Source organism: Brassica napus, chromosome A9 (genome assembly GCF_020379485.1).
Source record: "Brassica napus cultivar Da-Ae chromosome A9, Da-Ae, whole genome shotgun sequence".
In the NCBI taxonomy this organism is placed as follows: domain Eukaryota; kingdom Viridiplantae; phylum Streptophyta; class Magnoliopsida; order Brassicales; family Brassicaceae; genus Brassica; species Brassica napus.
The window spans coordinates 16,468,692-16,487,430 of record NC_063442.1 but is presented as its reverse complement, the minus strand read 5'-3'; the positions used below and the strand labels follow the sequence as shown (position 1 = coordinate 16,487,430).

The 18,739-nt window shown below is 32.0% G+C and overlaps 2 long non-coding RNA genes and 1 pseudogene across 2 annotated transcripts; all 3 read left to right on the top strand.

The window, feature by feature from the left end:
* The first annotated feature begins 1,000 nt into the window (after positions 1-1,000).
* Positions 1,001-3,751, top strand: LOC125578313. The gene is made up of 3 exons (XR_007316399.1): positions 1,001-2,236; positions 2,329-3,161; positions 3,445-3,751. It is a non-coding gene; the product is annotated as an uncharacterized LOC125578313 (long non-coding RNA).
* Positions 3,752-5,826: 2,075 nt separating this feature from the next.
* LOC125578314 lies at positions 5,827-7,843 on the top strand. The gene is made up of 2 exons (XR_007316400.1): positions 5,827-7,204; positions 7,486-7,843. It is a non-coding gene; the product is annotated as an uncharacterized LOC125578314 (long non-coding RNA).
* Positions 7,844-12,915: 5,072 nt separating this feature from the next.
* LOC125578312 lies at positions 12,916-14,099 on the top strand (annotated as a pseudogene).
* Positions 14,100-18,739: the final 4,640 nt, after the last annotated feature.

The window sequence follows — 18,739 nt, the reverse complement described above, 5'->3', positions numbered from 1 at the left end:
TATTAGGAATTTGAAGTCTCTATTCCTAATGGCAACAACGAACAAAACATTAACTATTTTACCAAGGTGTTAACTGCTTCGGATGCCAGCACACATGGTGGTTTTTCTTTATTTAAAAAAGATGCCATTGAATGTCTTCCTCTATTGGTATTTTCATTTAATAAATACACCAAATAAATCCATAATTGACTTATATTGTAAATTTTTATATGATCCTTTGTATTAAACGTTTTTTTAGGATATGTCACAGCAAGCACCGAGTCAGTGGATAGTTGCTAAAGATCTCCATGATCATGTTTGGAAATTTAAACACACTTTTAGAGGTAGCTACGTTTTCTATATCAAAATCGTTTGGTAGTAACTAATAATCTTTATACACAACTAATAATCTTTATTTATGTATAAATTATCAATTAGGTACACCACAAAGACATCTTTTCACATCTGGTTGGAAACAGTTTGTAAGAAAAAAAAGTTTGGCCGTTGGAGACTCTGTTGTATTCCTTAGGTATATACATTTGTCATTTTGCATCTCTTTTGTTTCTTAATTTTTTTTGTATTTTAAATTTTTTTTTGTTCTAGAGGGGAGAATGGGGAATCACAAATCGGAATCAGAAAAGCAGCGCCTCAACAAAGCAACATATCATCATCAGTAATTTCAAAAGAGAGTATGCATTATGGTTTAGTTGCTACTGCATCGAATGCTATTAACTCCAAATGTATGTTCGACGTGTTTTATAGGCCAAAGTAAGGAAAATACTTTATTACTCTACTTAAACATCATGAGAATATTTTATTTTAAAAAGCATATTTTAATTTATTCTTGATATGATGATATTAGGTCGAGCAAATTCATTGTCAACTGCAAAAAAGTTATAGATGCAGTGAACATGAAGTTCAATACAGGTTCAAGGTTTACTATGAAGTTTGAAGGACTGATTTTAATGAAATAATGTAAATATTTGACTCTCATATAATTTTTTTTTCCAAATATGATTACTTACAAATTTTGTTTATACTGCAAAGATATTCTGGGACAATAGTAAAAGTGGAAGATTTCTCCATTTATTGGAAGGATTCAGAATGGCGAAACCTACAAGTAAAACTTATTCATAACTAATTTTTGTTATATTATTTTAGACTATGATTTCAAAATAATAATAAGTAAAATCCACTAACTTATTTTTATAGGTTCAGTGGGATGAAGCTGCAACAATTTCAAGACCTAATAAGGTCTCTCCATGGGAAATCGAGCCTTTAATTCGAAAAAACAAACGCCAACGCGAAATTAACGAAATTGGTAAGAAAATACTTTTAAATAATTTATGCTTCTTTGTGTATCCATTATCATCATATTTCTATATATAAGTTCAAATATGATAATTCATATGTTGACTCAAAGCCAATAAATTGGAGAATCAAGTATAAAATCTTCGACAAGTCTTCCTCAACTTATTTATCAGAATGAAACTAATGATTCAAAAATTTCATCTGGTTGGCTAGTGAGCTATGCAGGTCTTGCTATGTCCAAACCATATTACAATGACCAAATGGTCCAGTCAACAAAAGAAAATTCAACCACCAATGCATCTAGTAGCTTCAGATTGTTTGGAGTTGATCTAACGGCTTCTACCAAAGCAAGAGATGTTTTGGAACCACTTGAATCATACCAAAAGAGTAAAATTTCTGAAATCTTTGATGAAGAAAAGCTTGATCAAATTCAAGCAGTGACATCACTAACAGAAATCCAAACGAAGAAAATAAGGTGTACTACAAGTAGTACCAAGGTATGACTAAGAGCATCTTCTACTTATTCTTTACTTTTTAGTCAATTCTAAAATTATTAATTATTAATAACTAGAACATGATAAGACATAGGCTTTGTAAAATTATTCATGTTCTTTTTAAGAAAAGACTAGATTTTATATATGGTTGCACACATAGTTTTATTCTAATACAGTAGATTTGATATTGATAAGAAACTTGAATAACTTTTTAACCAGATTGAGATGACTATATTTAATTCACAAACACTTGATATGTTTATTGACCAGGTTCACATGGAAGGTGTTGTTAGAACTGTTGATTTAACTGATTTTGATGGATACAATCACATGATCCTTGAACTAGAAAAACTCTTTAATATCGAAGGCAAGTTGCATATGCACAGTCAATGGAAACTAACCTTTAAAGTTCATGAAGGAGATATGATGCTTGTTGGAGACGATTCATGGCTGTAAGTTTCCTCTTTCTTCTTCTCTCAATTTATTCTTCTTCTCTCAATGTTTGGGAAAATAAGAAACTTAATGTGTTTTTGATTCTGTGTAGGAAATTTTGCAACACCGTGAAGGAAATATTCATATGTTCAAAATAAGATGCCATAAAATGAAATTTGAGAACCAATTCTCTAAAGGTGACTCAGCATTTACAAAAATAATTTCACCGTCCGATGTCGAGACAGTCAAAAAGGGGTTTTGTTACTTTTAATGCGTTTTTATATAATACTAGGGTTTGATCTCTGTTCACCCAGATATTTTACTTTTATTTAACATTTGTGTTTAACTTGAAGAGTTTGGTTTTATATTATGTGTGATATTTATTATTGTGATTGCTCTTCTTTACTTTTATCAACTCTTTTCATTGAACTTATTTGTTATAAGGAGATTAAGACTCAGTTTTGTTGTGTTTACTAAATTGCCTTATACAATTACTGAGATAGTTTGAATGGGACTATGTTCTGTTTTTATTTTGGCGATAGAACTTTTAATCATTTTCTTATTTTAAATCATCTAGTTTCATGTCTGCTCTTATTTGTTTTTGGTAAGTTGTTTTATATTGCATTCTTTCGAATTGTGCAACTATATATTTTTATTTCCATATCAATATTGGAATTATGGTTGAGTTTTTTTTAAAAAATTATGTATGTTACCTTACAATTTATTTCTATATAATAACTGTAGATCTCTTATTTCTGTCATGTAAACAAACTTTTAGTTTGTTTGTAGTACTAACATATGGTTATTAACATTTACCAACTAAGCTAATGGAGATTTTAGGTTAAAATAGTTGAAATATTACATATTATTTTCAAGGCTGGAAGCACATGCTACCCCAGCTTCTATCCAGGGCCGACACTGCTTACATCGTGATGAAAATCTTGTGTAGGTTTATTCTCTATTAATCTATGTAATTGTTAATAAATCATTTCTCTAAGATTCGAATCCAAAATATTGAAACGTAAACAAAAATTAATGACTTCATAACTACTGGAGTAAAAAGACTTCCAGTAGATATAGGTTGCGGATACTGAAACTAGAAATGTTCAACGTAATTTGGTTCTCCCATGTGATTGAGGCCATCTGATTGAGAGACTGGTTAGATAAAAACTGTTATCTTTGGTACAGTCAATGAACTTAATCGATTTTTTTTTCTTGATCTGAGTAGGAACAAGATCGAAGATATTTCTAAATACATGAACGTTTAAGTGGAAGAGTTGTGTAAGAGAGTTGACGTGCTCACCAGGCTTCACTATGCCTCATCAAAATCAATGCCATAAGCTCTGTTCTTTTTTTTTTAATTTATGCTTTCTTGAGTTTAAAGTCTTTTGATTTGTTAGCATCATCTTCTGAATGGATTTAGGTATTGGCTTTTGTAATAACTTGGCTATGTTGTTTTGTTTCTTAATCAAACCAACTCTGTTTTTAGTCCTTTACATAGAGAATCATGAAGATATAAAACATAATTGTGAATATTGTTATTGAGATATGTATATATTTAGTTAAGAAATCTAGGTTTAACGTTTACATTCTTATCTTCATATATAAGTTGTACATGTATAAGCTTTATCATTATGAGAGTCAATATACAATTCTTCCAATCTTATACTCTCATCATTCTCTACACTTTAGATTGAAAAAATTGTGAATCACTTTGTCGAAATATATTTAGTCTTAAATGTGTGTTGTGTATTGTATGCCTTTCCTATGTGAAATTATTATGTTTATAATTAAACATATACTATTTGCAGAGAATTATTTGCTTGTGAGTTGTGAACGCCTCTCCTCAACTTTCAGTATTCGTTATACAATAAATGAAGAGTTATTCTTGGGTTCACCCCCTAGGGTTTACCCTCTAGGTTCACCAACCAATAGGATTTCATTATTTCAAATTCGATATCTTTTAAAAAGAAAACAAAATATTGTCAAGTTATTATGTTTTAAATAAAAAGGTTAAAAAAAATAGTTGTTACAAAAGAAAAGATTGTTTTTAAAAAATATTGTTAACGTCGTCAACAAAACACTAAACCCTAAATCCTAATCCCTAAACCATAAATCCTAATCCCTAAACCCTAATCCGAAACTCTAAACCCTTGGGTTAACCCTAAACCTTGGATAAATCATAAACTCTAAATCAAAAAACACTAAACACTAAAATCCTAAACCTTGAGTGTTTTGTTTAGTGTTTTTGATTTAGAGTTTATGATTTATCCAAGGGTTTAGGGTTTATCCAAGGGTTTATGGTTTCGGGTTTAGGGTTTAGGGATTAGGATTTAGGGTTTAGTTTTTTCTTAAAAATATTTTTTTGTAATTACTACTATTTTTATTTTTATTTTTTTTAAACATAATATAACTTGACAATATTTTGTTTCCTTTTATAAATGATATCAAATTTGAAATAACATAATCTTATTGGTTGGTGAAGCTAGAGGTTCATCCTAGGGTGAACCCAAAGAATAAGTCATAAATGAATGGAAAGTAATATTCCTGATATTAAAAAAATAATTAAAAAAAATCTTATGCTATCAATTCTTGAAAATTTATTACTCTGAAGGCACCTTCGATTCCTTAATGAGATCTAGATTATTCTTAGCTCTTTTGAAGGTTATTTGTCCAAAAATAACCTAACCTCACTTGTCTCAACCTCCAAAGTCCCCATCACTTGATCATTATACTTAAACGAGTGTGAATCAAATATTATTTTCATAATATAGGTTTCTACTATGGGTGGTGTTTCTTTGTGATCTGGTATTTTCTTCTCTTTACCTTTATATTTCTATTACCAACTCTTGAAAATGATGAAATCAATTTTGGATTTTCTATTTTCTCGCTTATACTAAAGTTCATTATCCCAAGCACTATGGAAGCACAAAAAACCGGAAGACGATGATCCAACCAGAGGACCTATTCGCGCTGACTTTGTAATCGACGTTCCTGACGAAGAAAAAGAACATGGTGCGTGCTCGACCAAGTTCGTCTCAGGCTGCGCTAAAAGAGAGCTCTTGATTGGGGCTTGGTATTGTGAGAGTTGATTGCCCAGTCATCAGAAACATGGTGACTTTTACGAGCGGATTACGATTGTCGCAGCATCTTTGCGTTAATTGTGATTTAGACTAAGTGGGAACATATTTCTTATATTACTTCGGTGATAATTCATATGTTGACTCAAAGCTAAATTGGAGAATAAGTTTAAAAATCTTCGACAAGTCTTCCTCAACTTATTTATCAGAATGAAACTAATGATTCAAACAATTTCATCTGGTTGGCTAGTGAGCTATGCAGGTCTTGCTATGTCCAAACCATATTACAATGACCAAATGGTCCAGTCAACAAAAGAAAATTCAACCACCAATGCATCTAGTAGCTTCAGATTGTTTGGAGTTGATCTAACGGCTTCTACCAAAGCAAGAGATGTTTTGGAACCACTTGAATCATACCAAAAGAGTAAAATTTCTGAAATCTTGATGAAGAAAAGCTTGATCAAATTCAAGCAGTGACATCACTAACAGAAATCCAAACGAAGAAAATAAGGTGTACTACAAGTAGTACCAAGGTATGACTAAGAGCATATTCTACTTATTCTTTACTTTTTAGTCAATTCTAAAATTATTAATTATTAATAACTAGAACATGATAAGACATAGGCTTTGTAAAATTATTCATGTTCTTTTTAAGAAAAGACTAGATTTTATATATGGTTGCACACATAGTTTTATTCTAATACAGTAGATTTGATATTGATAAGAAACTTGAATAACTTTTTAACCAGATTGAGATGACTATATTTAATTCACAAACACTTGATATGTTTATTGACCAGGTTCACATGGAAGGTGTTGTTAGAACTGTTGATTTAACTGATTTTGATGGATACAATCACATGATCCTTGAACTAGAAAAACTCTTTAATATCGAAGGCAAGTTGCATATGCACAGTCAATGGAAACTAACCTTTAAAGTTCATGAAGGAGATATGATGCTTGTTGGAGACGATTTATGGCTGTAAGTTTCCTCTTTCTTCTTCTCTCAATTTATTCTTCTTCTCTCAATGTTTGGGAAAATAAGAAACTTAATGTGTTTTTGATTCTGTGTAGGAAATTTTGCAACACCGTGAAGGAAATATTCATATGTTCAAAATAAGATGCCATAAAATGAAATTTGAGAACCAATTCTCTAAAGGTGACTCAGCATTTACAAAAATAATTTCACCGTCCGATGTCGAGACAGTCAAAAAGGGGTTTTGTTACTTTTAGTGTGTTTTTATATAATACTAGGGTTTGATCTCTGTTCACCCAGATATTTTACTTTTATTTAACATTTGTGTTTAACTTGAAGAGTTTGGTTTTATATTATGTGTGATATTTATTATTGTGATTGCTCTTCTTTACTTTTATCAACTCTTTTCATTGAACTTATTTGTTATAAGGAGATTAAGACTCAGTTTTGTTGTGTTTACTAAATTGCCTTATACAATTACTGAGATAGTTTGAATGGGACTATGTTCTGTTTTTATTTTGGCGATAGAAATTTTAATCATTTTCTTATTTTAAATCATCTAGTTTCATGTCTGCTCTTATTTGTTTTTGGTAAGTTGTTTTATATTGCATTCTTTCGAATTGTGCAACTATATATTTTTATTTCCATATCAATATTGGAATTATGGTTGAGTTTTTTTTTTTGAATTATGTATGTTACCTTACAATTTATTTCTATACAATAACTGTAGATCTCTTATTTCTGTCATGTAAACAAACTTTTAGTTTGTTTTGTAGTACTAACATATGGTTATTAACATTTACCAACTAAGCTAATGGAGATTTTAGTCAAAAATAGTTGAAATATTACATATTATTTTCAAGGCTGGAAGCGCATGCTACCCCAGCTTCTATCCAGGGCCGACACTGCTTACATCGTGATGAAAATCTTGTGTAGGTTTATTCTCTATTAATCTATGTAATTGTTAATAAATCATTTCTCTAAGATTCGAATCCAAAATATTGAAACGTAAAAAAATTAATGACTTCATAACTACTGGAGTAAAAAGACTTCCAGTAGATATAGGTTGCGGATACTGAAACTAGAAATGTTCAACGTAATTTGGTTCTCCCATGTGATTGAGGCCATCTGATTGAGAGACTGGTTAGATAAAAACTGTTATCTTTGGTACAGTCAATGAACTTAATCGATTTTTTTTTCTTGATCTGAGTAGGAACAAGATCGGAGATATTTCTAAATACATGAACGTTTAAGTGGAAGAGTTGTGTAAGAGAGTTGACGTGCTCACCAGGCTTCACTATGCCTCATCAAAATCAATGCCATAAGCTCTGTTCTTTTTTTTTTAATTTATGCTTCTTGAGTTTAAAGTCTTTTGATTTGTTAGCATCATCTTCTGAATGGATTTAGGTATTGGCTTTTGTAATAACTTGGCTATGTTGTTTTGTTTCTTAATCAAACCGACTCTGTTTTTAGTCCTTTACATAGAGAATCATGAAGATATAAAACATAATTGTGAATATTGTTATTGAGATATGTATATATTTAGTTAAGAAATCTAGGTTTAACGTTTACATTCTTATCTTCATATATAAGTTGTACATGTATAAGCTTTATCATTATGAGAGTCAATATACAATTCTTCCAATCTTATACTCTCATCATTCTCTACACTTTAGATTGAAAAATTGTGAATCACTTTGTCGAAATATATTTAGTCTTAAATGTGTGTTGTGTATTGTATGCCTTTCCTATGTGAAATTATTATGTTTATAATTAAACATATACTATTTGCAGAGAATTATTTGCTTGTGAGTTGTGAACGCCTCTCCTCAACTTTCAGTATTCGTTATACAATAAATGAAGAGTTATTCTTGGGTTCACCCCCTAGGGTTTACCCTCTAGGTTCACCAACCAATAGGATTTCATTATTTCAAATTCGATATCTTTTAAAAAAGAAAACAAAATATTGTCAAGTTATTATGTTTTTAAATAAAAAGGTTAAAAAAAATAGTTGTTACATCCTAATCCCTAAACCCTAAATCCTAATCCCTAAACCATAAATCCTAATCCCTAAACCGTAAATCCGAAACTCTAAACCCTTGGGTTAACCCTAAACCCTTGGATAAATCATAAACTCTAAATCAAAAACACTAAACACTAAAATCCTAAACCCTTGAGTGTTTTGTTTAGTGTTTTTGATTTAGAGTTTATGATCTATCCAAGGGTTTAGGGTTTATCCAAGGGTTTATGGTTTCGGGTTTAGGGTTTAGGGTTTAGGGATTAGGATTTAGGGTTTAGTTTTTTCTTAAAAATATTTTTTTTGTAATTACTACTATTTTTATTTTTATTTTTTTTAAACATAATATAACTTGAAATAACATAATCCTATTGGTTGGTGAACCTAGAGGTTCATCCTAGGGGTGAACCCAAGAATAAGTCATAAATGAATGGAAAGTAATAGGGCATTTTGCAAAATTGACCTACAACTTAAAGTCAAACACAAAACTAACCTCCTTTTTTTTTGAAAATTGGTTTTGCCCTATTCACCCCACAAGTTCATATAATTTACGAAAATGCCATCAATTTTTTTTTTTTCGAAAATGACATCTTTACTCTCTCACCCTCATCATCTTCAAGTAATTACAAGATTGCCATTGTCATCAATACCACAACCACCATGAACAACCAATTTGAAGCTCTTAATGCTCCCAAAATCGATTTACCCTTCTTTTTTTTCCATTCTTGTGAACTAAAAACAACATATCTCTCACTTTCTCTCCACAATGAGCTAAAAAACCCAAGATTTTGATTCTAAAATTTGTATGGTTCATAGAGTCATAGAAGCTAACGATTCTGGGTGGGTGACTTTCTTTGTGATTCTGTGTGTTTGGAGAAGCCTTATGTATGCTAAGGAACTTATCTCACCAATTTAAGGTATGACATCGAGTTTTTTTCCAGATCTGTTCGTCAAATGACTTACTTGGGAAGTCGTGTGGCTGTAGACGACTTACCTGGAAGTCGTCTGGCTGTAGACGACTTACCTGGAAGTCGTCTGGTCAACGCAGAGGTTATTTTTGCAATTGACTTTGAAATCTGTAACCTGAGACGACTGAAAGTTAAGTCGTCTACTATTGTTTGGTTTCAAAAAAATTTCCAAAGAACCTAGACGACTTACATTTCAGTCGTCATAGGTTAGTTTTGCATTTGACTGGATAATTTCAGAAGTTTGACTTCTCCAGACAACTTACATTTCAGTCGTCTGGCGAAAATTAAAATAATAATATTTTTAAAAAAGTAAACGACTTACAATTAAGTAGTCATAGGTTAGTTTTGCAATTGAAAAAAAAACTTCAAGATTTAATTATACACAGACGACTTATAATTCAGTCCTCCACCAGACGACTTAATTGTAAGTCGTCCAGGATTGTTTTCCGAGATTCTGGTCAAACCTGGTAAATCCTGGACGACTTACATTTTAGTCGTCTCGTGGACGACTGAATTATAAGTCGTCTGTATATAATTAAATCTTGAAGTTTTTTTTTTCAATTGCAAAATTAACCTATGACGACTTAACTGTAAGTCGTCTACTTTTAAAAAAATATTATTATTTTAATTTTCACTAGACGACTGAAATGTAAGTCGTCCAAAAAGTCAAACTTCTGAAATAATCCAGTCAAATGCAAAACTAACCTCTGACGACTGAAATGTAAGTCGTCTAGCTTTTTGGAGTTTTTTTTTAACCAAACAATAGTAGACGACTTAACTTTCAGTCGTCCGAAATAACAGATTTCAAAGTCAATTGCAAAAATAACCTATGCGTTGACCAGACGACGTATAGTTTAGTCGTCTAGACAACTTAGATTGAAGTCGTCCGCGTCTTCTCCGCTAGTTTTTAAGTCTTCTACGTTAGTTTTTGAATAACTTGTATTTTTAAGAGTGATAAGTAACTTCAAGATATGTAAAACTCATATTTACAAAATATGTTCTCTCCCTTAGTTTTACTAAATTTGACTAAGTTTTTCAACACAAACTTATAAAAAAATATGATATGCTTTGACTAGTTACTATTGTTTGTTTCCATCTCTTAAGTATTATTGTTATAGACAATAATGATGACTATTGTTATGAGTTGGAAGAAGGGTTAAATGCTTCTTAAAATGTTGTATCAATATGAAGCTACCAACATTCTTGTTTATTAAGATGAGAAAAAGGCCATTGGAGTTTATTATTGCATATGAGAGATCCAAAAATAAGAAAAAGGCTACTGAAGTCTATTATTTCATAATTTGTAAATGTGTAAACACATTGTTAGCACATTTAATACATCTTGGAAAACAATATTACTGATTTTACAAAAAATTCACAACTAAAAGAGTAGACATGCAATTCATAAAACAGACCACAAACAAAACTATTATAGATCATTCCTCTACAAAGACAAGCTGGGATTCCACTTGAGTAGACAAGACCAGACGACTTTTAAGAAGTCCAGACGACTTCCAGGAAGTTCAGACGACTTTGTCAGAAGACTTTTAGGAAGTTCAGACGACTTCCATACGACTTTACAGGATGTCCAGACGACTTTTAGGAAGTCCAGACGACTTCCAGACGACTAACAGGTAAGTCGTCCCAGAAGTCTTCCAGATCATAAAAACCTGCATATTAAATCCAGATCTGAAAAACCTGCATATTCAAAAACGTTCAAATGGCTTAAAAACAAAAAAAATGAGTGGAAGATTAGATAAATCTACCTTTACAGAACACACAAAAATACATATCTAAAAATAATAGATCTACTTTTAAATTAGTGGAAGATGAGTACCATCTAATTAAAAACCTGCAAAAAAGATAGATTAGTAAGAAAGACATGAGACAAAACTGAAAAATTCATATAAAGTTTGGTGTTTTCAAGTCAAAGAGATTAGAGTGGGTTTGAAGAGTTTTAGTTTGTGAAAAAAGTAAGAACTTTATACAACAAGAAGTTACCAAATGAAGAAAAATCAGACATAAGAACTTACCAAAACGCTCAGAAAAATCCAGACGACTTTCTGGAAGTCCAGACGACTTCCTGGAAGTCCAGACGACTTCCTGGAAGTCCAGACGACTTTCTGGAAGTCCAGACGACTTTCTGGAAGTCCAGACGACTTTGTCAGAAGACTTCCAAGAAGTCCAGACGACTTCCAGACGACTTTCAGACGACTAACAGGTAAGTCGTCCCAGAAGTTTTCCAGATCTGAAAAACCTGCATATCAAATCCAGATCTGAAAAACCTGCATATCCAAAAACGTTCAAATGACTTAAAAATAGAGAAAATGAGTGGAAGATTAGATAAATCTACATTTATAGAACACACAAAAATACATATCTAAAATTAATAGATCTACCTTTAAATTAGTGGAAGATGAGTACCATTTGATTAAAAACCTGCAAAAGAGATAGATTATTAAGAAATACATGAGACAAAACTGAAAAATTCATATAAAGTTTGGTGTTTTCAAGTCAAAGAGATTAGAGAGAGGTTGGAGAGTTTTAGAATGATGAACATTACATTTTTGTTGCAGCCATTTGAGAGGAGGAGAGAGAATGTGTAAATTTTTTCTTTATATAGGGAGACAAAAAATCCAATTAGGTTAAATATTTTTTACTCAGACGACTTCCTGGACGACTTACATTTCAGTCGTCTGGTGAAGAAATTAAAACAGACGACTTACATGTAAGTCGTCCAAATATTCCCGCCAAAAATTTTAAAAAAAAATTATTTTCCCGCTTAAATAATTTAAACCAGACGACTGGAAAGTCTTCTATTTTTGTTTCCCGCTAAAAATATTAAACTCTTCTGGACGACTTACATGTAAGTCGTCTGTTTTAATTTCTTCACCAGACGACTGAAATGTAAGTCGTCCAAGTAAAATGATCCGGTTAGGTTAAAACGTACATTGGTAAAATTAAAAGTTCGGTACGATGTGGACGACTGAAATATACGTCGTCCGAGTAAATTATTCAACAGACGACTGAAATATAAGTCGTCCACACCCTAAACATAACCCCTAAACTTAATTATCTAATTAAACACTTCATAAAACCAAATCAAACTTGAAAAGTGTTTACTATACACAGAAATAAACACATATAGGTGAAAACTAATTTTTGAAAAAAACATTTTAGTTTTCTAAAATCTAACCCTAACAATACATACAATACTACAACATATGTTTGCCAAACTTCTAAACCAAAGTATTTCATGATTCACTACTTCCACTCATTTATCTTCAAAATAAATCAATTTTATCATATTTTAATTTATATCACTTAAAACTGTTTATAATTACTTGATTTTTATTTTTCACGCATCAAAATATTTTTTTACAAGATTTATAAATTATTTTTAAAATAAACTGGTACCAGACGACTTACACTTCAGTCGTCCAGACGACTTCCAACATCTCAGACGACTCAGACGATTTACTGAGGCTATATTCGTAAAAAATGGCTTCTGTTTTTTTGTTTGGTCACAAGGGGCTGAGCTGTAATTTTACTAGGCTTTTAGGTTAGTTTTACATTTGATTCAAGTTTGGGTATAGGTTTGGGATTAAAATCAAGTTGTGGGTTAGTTTTGGCAAAAACCCCAAAGTAATATTCCTGATATTAAAAATAATTAAAAAAATCTTATGCTATCAATTTCTTGAAAATTTTATTACTCTTGAAGGCACCTTCGATTCCTTAATGAGATCTAGATTATTCTTAGCTCTTTTGATTAGGTTATCTTGTCTAAATAAACCTAACCTCACTTGTCTCAACCTCCAAAGTCCCCATCACTTGATCATTATACTTAAACGAGTGTGACAATCAATATATTATTTATGTATAATATAGGTTTCTACATATGGTGATGTTATGATCTGGATATTTTCTTCTCTTTACATTTATATTTTTTATTACCAACATCTTGAAAATGAGAAATCAATTTTGGATTTTTCTATTTTCTCTGCTTCTACTAAAGTTCATATCCCAAGCACGATGTGAAGCTACAAAACCGTTGACGATGATCCGACCAGAGACCTATTCGAGCTGAAGGTAATACGACGTTCCTGGACGGAAGAACATGGTGCGTGGCTCGACCAAGTGCGTCTCAGGCTGAGCTACAGAGAGCTCTTGATTGGGGATGTGGTATTGGGAGAGTTGATTGCTCAGTCATCGAGAAACATGGTGACTGTTACGAGCCGGATACGATATGGTCGCACGCATCTTTTGCGTTTAATGTGTATTATCATACTAATGGGAACAATCGCATTGCTTGTTACTTCGGTGGAACAGCTACACTCACCAAGATAAACCCTAGTAAGTTTCTTGCACTATGTAGGGTACTAAAATTAATAATCCATTAATTTTTTTGCCCAAAATATCTCTCTTTATATATAAAAATGTTATGCCATATGTTATATATGGATTTACCCTTGTATACCTTTTTCTTAAAGGAGATACCACTAACATCCTCCACGCATCCCCTGTAACGTCGTCATTGACAGAAGAGTCAACTGATCGACCTAGTGCGCCGATGACATCAATAACTGATTCAAATTCCATCCAATTGTTATGCCAAAAAGACGCAAAATCCTTCCTGAGTTTACATGATAGAGAATGAAAGGTTTTTCTAAATAAGAAAGCTTCATGAGCCTTCTCCAAATCCAGCTGCAAATATTTGAGACCCACAACGATTCAGAACCAGCAAAAAGGAGCCATATGAGTTTGAGTCCATACACCAAATTTAATACCATTAAGCAAAGCAGACCCAAAACTCCGCACTCTTTCGGTGAACAAACACTCTCCCAAGACAATTTCCCCCCCCCCCCCCCCCCTTGCGAGTTCAGAGCTTCTGTCCAGAGAAAGTTGGTACAAATCTTTTCTAGTTTTTTCCAAACATTCTTTTGCCAGTGGGACAAATTGCAGACCAAAAATTGATCGTACTAGTAGACGGCTGTTTAAATCTCCTGCAAAAGATAGCTGTTTTGCTGTGAAAGAAGTAACTCGGGATCTGATTTTATCCACTAAAGGTTGATAATCTTGGCTTCACAGGTTATGAGGCATCAGAGGAACTCCGAGATACTTCACAGGAAGAGACCCTTGGACCAAATCAAGTTCTGTCGCCAAAGATGATGCAGAGTGTTGATCATTCCCGTTCACAAAATACACAAGTTTTCCGCGATTATTTTATGTATGGTGGAGTACGTAATAATAGAAATTTTTTACTCTCCAAGACACTTTATGTCTTTGGATTTACAGCCCAAGATACTTTCTACATGTGACAACCTTTTTTCTAGTTAATGTCTTTTATGCCCTTATGTCTTTGGAAAGTAAAAAGAAAAATTAAACCAGCCAGAGCCTATGGGTTTACTTATTGTACCAACCCCTCTCTAATAACTCACAACCCTATTTCCTTATTCTAAAATCACGACCTCTCTCAAGACACCCCTTTTGCGGCGAATTTTTTAGAATCCTAGGTTCGATTCTTCACACACTATCCTTCCATTATCGTCTCCGTAACACCGCCAAGCTCTTGCTTCCGAATCAATCCATCTCTGTCAGTCTTCTCAGACTTCCATTTTCGCCTCCGTAACCCCGCCGTTCTCACGAATCAACACCGCCATTCTCAGTCCTTCTAGTTCAAGTCATGCAAGGTTTGTTTCTTCTAATCTACACCTTAATGTTTGGATCTAGTACTATATGTTTCTATTACATGTTTCATATTCGAGTTTCTTCCTACTCTATACTATCAATTTCTCGATTCAAACCTAAAGAACACCGTTTTGTGTTTGTTTCCTTTTACAGATTTGGTTTACTTTTCTCGTACCCAGAAACTCGATTTCACGGCTTAGATTTGAAAAAGTTAATTTTTATTTCATTTTCTCCATGTTTTCAGGTAACAACCAACCGGACCACCGCCTACCACTGAGACTATTCGCACCGACTAGTTCCCTAGTGGACGGCTCAACAATGTATGTCCACACTTCTCCCATCCACGCTTCACCCGTACACAACACCACTGACCACGCTTTTACCGTCCACAACTCGACAATACACGGCTCCCCTATCCACAACACACCCATCCACAAAGCAACCTCCTTCCATCTAACTTCAACTATTCCCCCATGTCTTGGGCGACATGTTCCATATACATGCTTACTACGGTCGCTTTTCACTTTCCACCTTCAAGCTGGATTTTGTGTTTTTTTGGTTGATACCCACAACCAATGTAATATGTTAAACATATATGTATGTACTTTCTTTAGTATTTGTAATATGTTAACGATCAGCACTCGCCAGATTCTTTTTTTTCCTGAACATTTTGTGGATGAATTAGATTTGGGAAATGCATGTGAACGGAATATGTGCAAAAGGTTTTATGGACGATATATACGTCAGAATATTTTGTGTTCGGAGTACAAGTAAGGATACTTGTTGGACGGATTCCAGAATAAATACTTAGGCTTAGGCCGATCACAATTTAAAATTTTGTATGCGATCGTTCCCCCACACCAAACACAATAAATTCACGTCTTTATCAAACTGACCTACTGATCAAGTTTTAATTTCGGCCTTTGGATGGAAAGCACCAGATCGAGATCCTACGGTTAAGAATAAAGCACTTGAATCAATAAACCTAACAAATTAATGCCTCCTAAGAAACAAATAAACTAAACCAGAAATCTGTACCGGTTTTTCTTTGGAAAACAAAACAAAATCGCAAGGGAAGGAAGGGTACTATTGTCAGAAATATTGACTGGCTCCAAAGAAAGTGTTTCACATGTTCAATGTGACTCTGAGTGAAAGACAAAGACAAAATGTGCCCTTTTATGTAATCAACTCTAATAATAGATGAGATATTTTATATGTTGCTTGCAGGCTACGGAACGTGCTCCTATGATGTGTCCAAGTAAGAATCCTAATTTCATATTTTTGTTCGTTATGCCTTTTTAAGTATCATTTTGGTCAACTTGTCTCCATCATATGTATGTGGATCGTGTAGAAACATATTACTTTTGGTTAATTTTTAATTAAAGATATATATGATGGGAGAATTGACATGTTCAACATCCCTTATATAGTGTCCATTTTGGGATCTCATATAAATGGAAAGGCCGACAAAAATTCATTAATGTTTCAGTAGAAAGTCCATAGATGACCTTTGAATTTCTTTTACCAAAGACCATTGTCTTCAATGACTAATCAACTAATTATGAGGTGGAAGTATGACGTGTTTCTTTACAGAATTATTATATGCATATATTTGTGTGTGTGTGTGTTGTAGAAACATAACTAAACTGATATTCAAGAAGTTTTGACATTTCTAAGAAAATATCTTTGACCTGGTTGTTTTTGGTAACCTTTATTAGTCAAAAATACCATCTGAACAAATATTAATGTAGAATAATTTTGTTTCAACTATAAATACCTCATATATATCAAATTGATGACTAAACAAAGATAAATACAGATCATTGTAAAGAAGAAGAGAAAACAAACTCGTTTAATAGAATTCGAAATGTTTTCACTAATTCACTAAACAAAGGTATTATGTTAATTATCTAGTTGTATATGGCTCTTTTTGTGAATGATCATGATTTTATATTGTAATAAAATTTGTAAAAGTTTAATTAAAAAATTCTTATCTATCAGGACGTAATCTTACTTTAGAAAAAAAAAACACCCAAACCTGTTTATCATGATATATCTACTCTTTGAATTAAAGTATTTGAATATAATGATAAATCCATATAACAATACCTGAAACACAAAAAAATTATATGAAAATTCAAATAAACTTTAATTTAATGAAAAACTTACAAAGATCATAATGTGTATTTGTAATAATTTTAAGAAATCCACAATTTTAAGATGTTAACAACCATTCTCGATTCAGTGATATTTTTGTGAAAGTTGCAATTCAAGACCAGTATTTGGTAAAAGCTGATGGCGAATAACCAAATTATGAATGCACAACCTAAATTTCAAGGTATAAGTAAAAAATTGAACTCAAATTAAATCCTTGATTTATTAGGAATATTTACTCATAAAATATTTTAGTTTTTCATAAAGGAACTGATGAAATCAATAGATCTTTGTACGATCAGTTATGGAAGTTATGTGCTGGATCTATGTTTGATCTCCCAATAATTGGAGAACAAGTTTATTATTTTCCTCAAGGGCACATAGAGCAGGCAAATGTCTTTCTATCAATAATTTCATATTATTTCTTCTATTTGGTTATTTCATAAACTTTTCTACAATTTTATTATATATTCAGCTTGTACGTAGCATCAGGAAATGACAACCTGTGCCAATTAAAACCAATTTTTGATATTTCTTCAAAACTTTATGGTAATGTTATTAGTATCAAGCTTAAGGTATGTATCTTTGCTATATGATGTTTCTTTTTTCTAAGAAAATACGCATGAGATAATTGGCTTAAAATTTTACATATTATGGTTTTAATATGTCTTATGAATGATTTTAGGTGAAGACCAGTACAGATGAAGTTTATGCAAAAGTTTTGTTGTTGCCATGTTCCCCTGTAAGTGGGAAATTTTATATTTTATTTATGAACTAATAGTACCTTTTCTTATAATATATTTAAATATTTTTTTCAATTTAATTATTTAGGAAGTTGAAATGTCTATTCCTAATGACAACAACGAATAAAACTTTAACTATTTTACCAAGGTGTTAACTGCTTCGGATACCAGCAAACATGGTGTTTTTTTATATTTTAAAAAGATGCTGTTGAATGTCTTCCTCCATTGGTACTTTTATTTAATAAATACACCGAAAAATCATACTTGACTTAAATTGTAAGATTTTATATGATGCTTTGTATTAATTGTTTTTTTGGAATATGTCAGAGCTAACACCGAGTCAAGAGATAGTTGCTAAAGATCTCCATGATCATGTCTGGAAATTTAAACACACTTTTAAAGGTAGCTAAGTTATTATATTAAAATTGGTTGGTAGTGACTACTAATCTTTATTTATACATAAATTATCAAATAGGTACACCACAAAGACATCTTTTCTCATCTGGTACGAATGAGTTTGTAAAAGGAAAAACTTTGGCCGTTGGAGACTCGTTGTATTCCTTAGGTATACGTATTTTGTCATTTTACACCTCCTTTGTGTCTTAATTTTTTGTATTTTAAATATTTTTATGTTCTAGAGGAGAGAATGGGGAATCACAAATTGGAATCAGAAAAGCAGCTCCTCAACAAAGCCACATATCATCATCAGTAGTTTCAAAAGAGAGTATGCACCACGGTTTAATTGCTACTGCATCTAATGCTATTAACACCAAATGTGTGTTTGATGTGCTTTATAAGCCAAAGTAAGGAAAACACTTTGCTACCCTACTTAAACATCATGTTCATATATTATTTAAATAAGCATATTTTAAATTATTCTTGTTATGATGATATTAG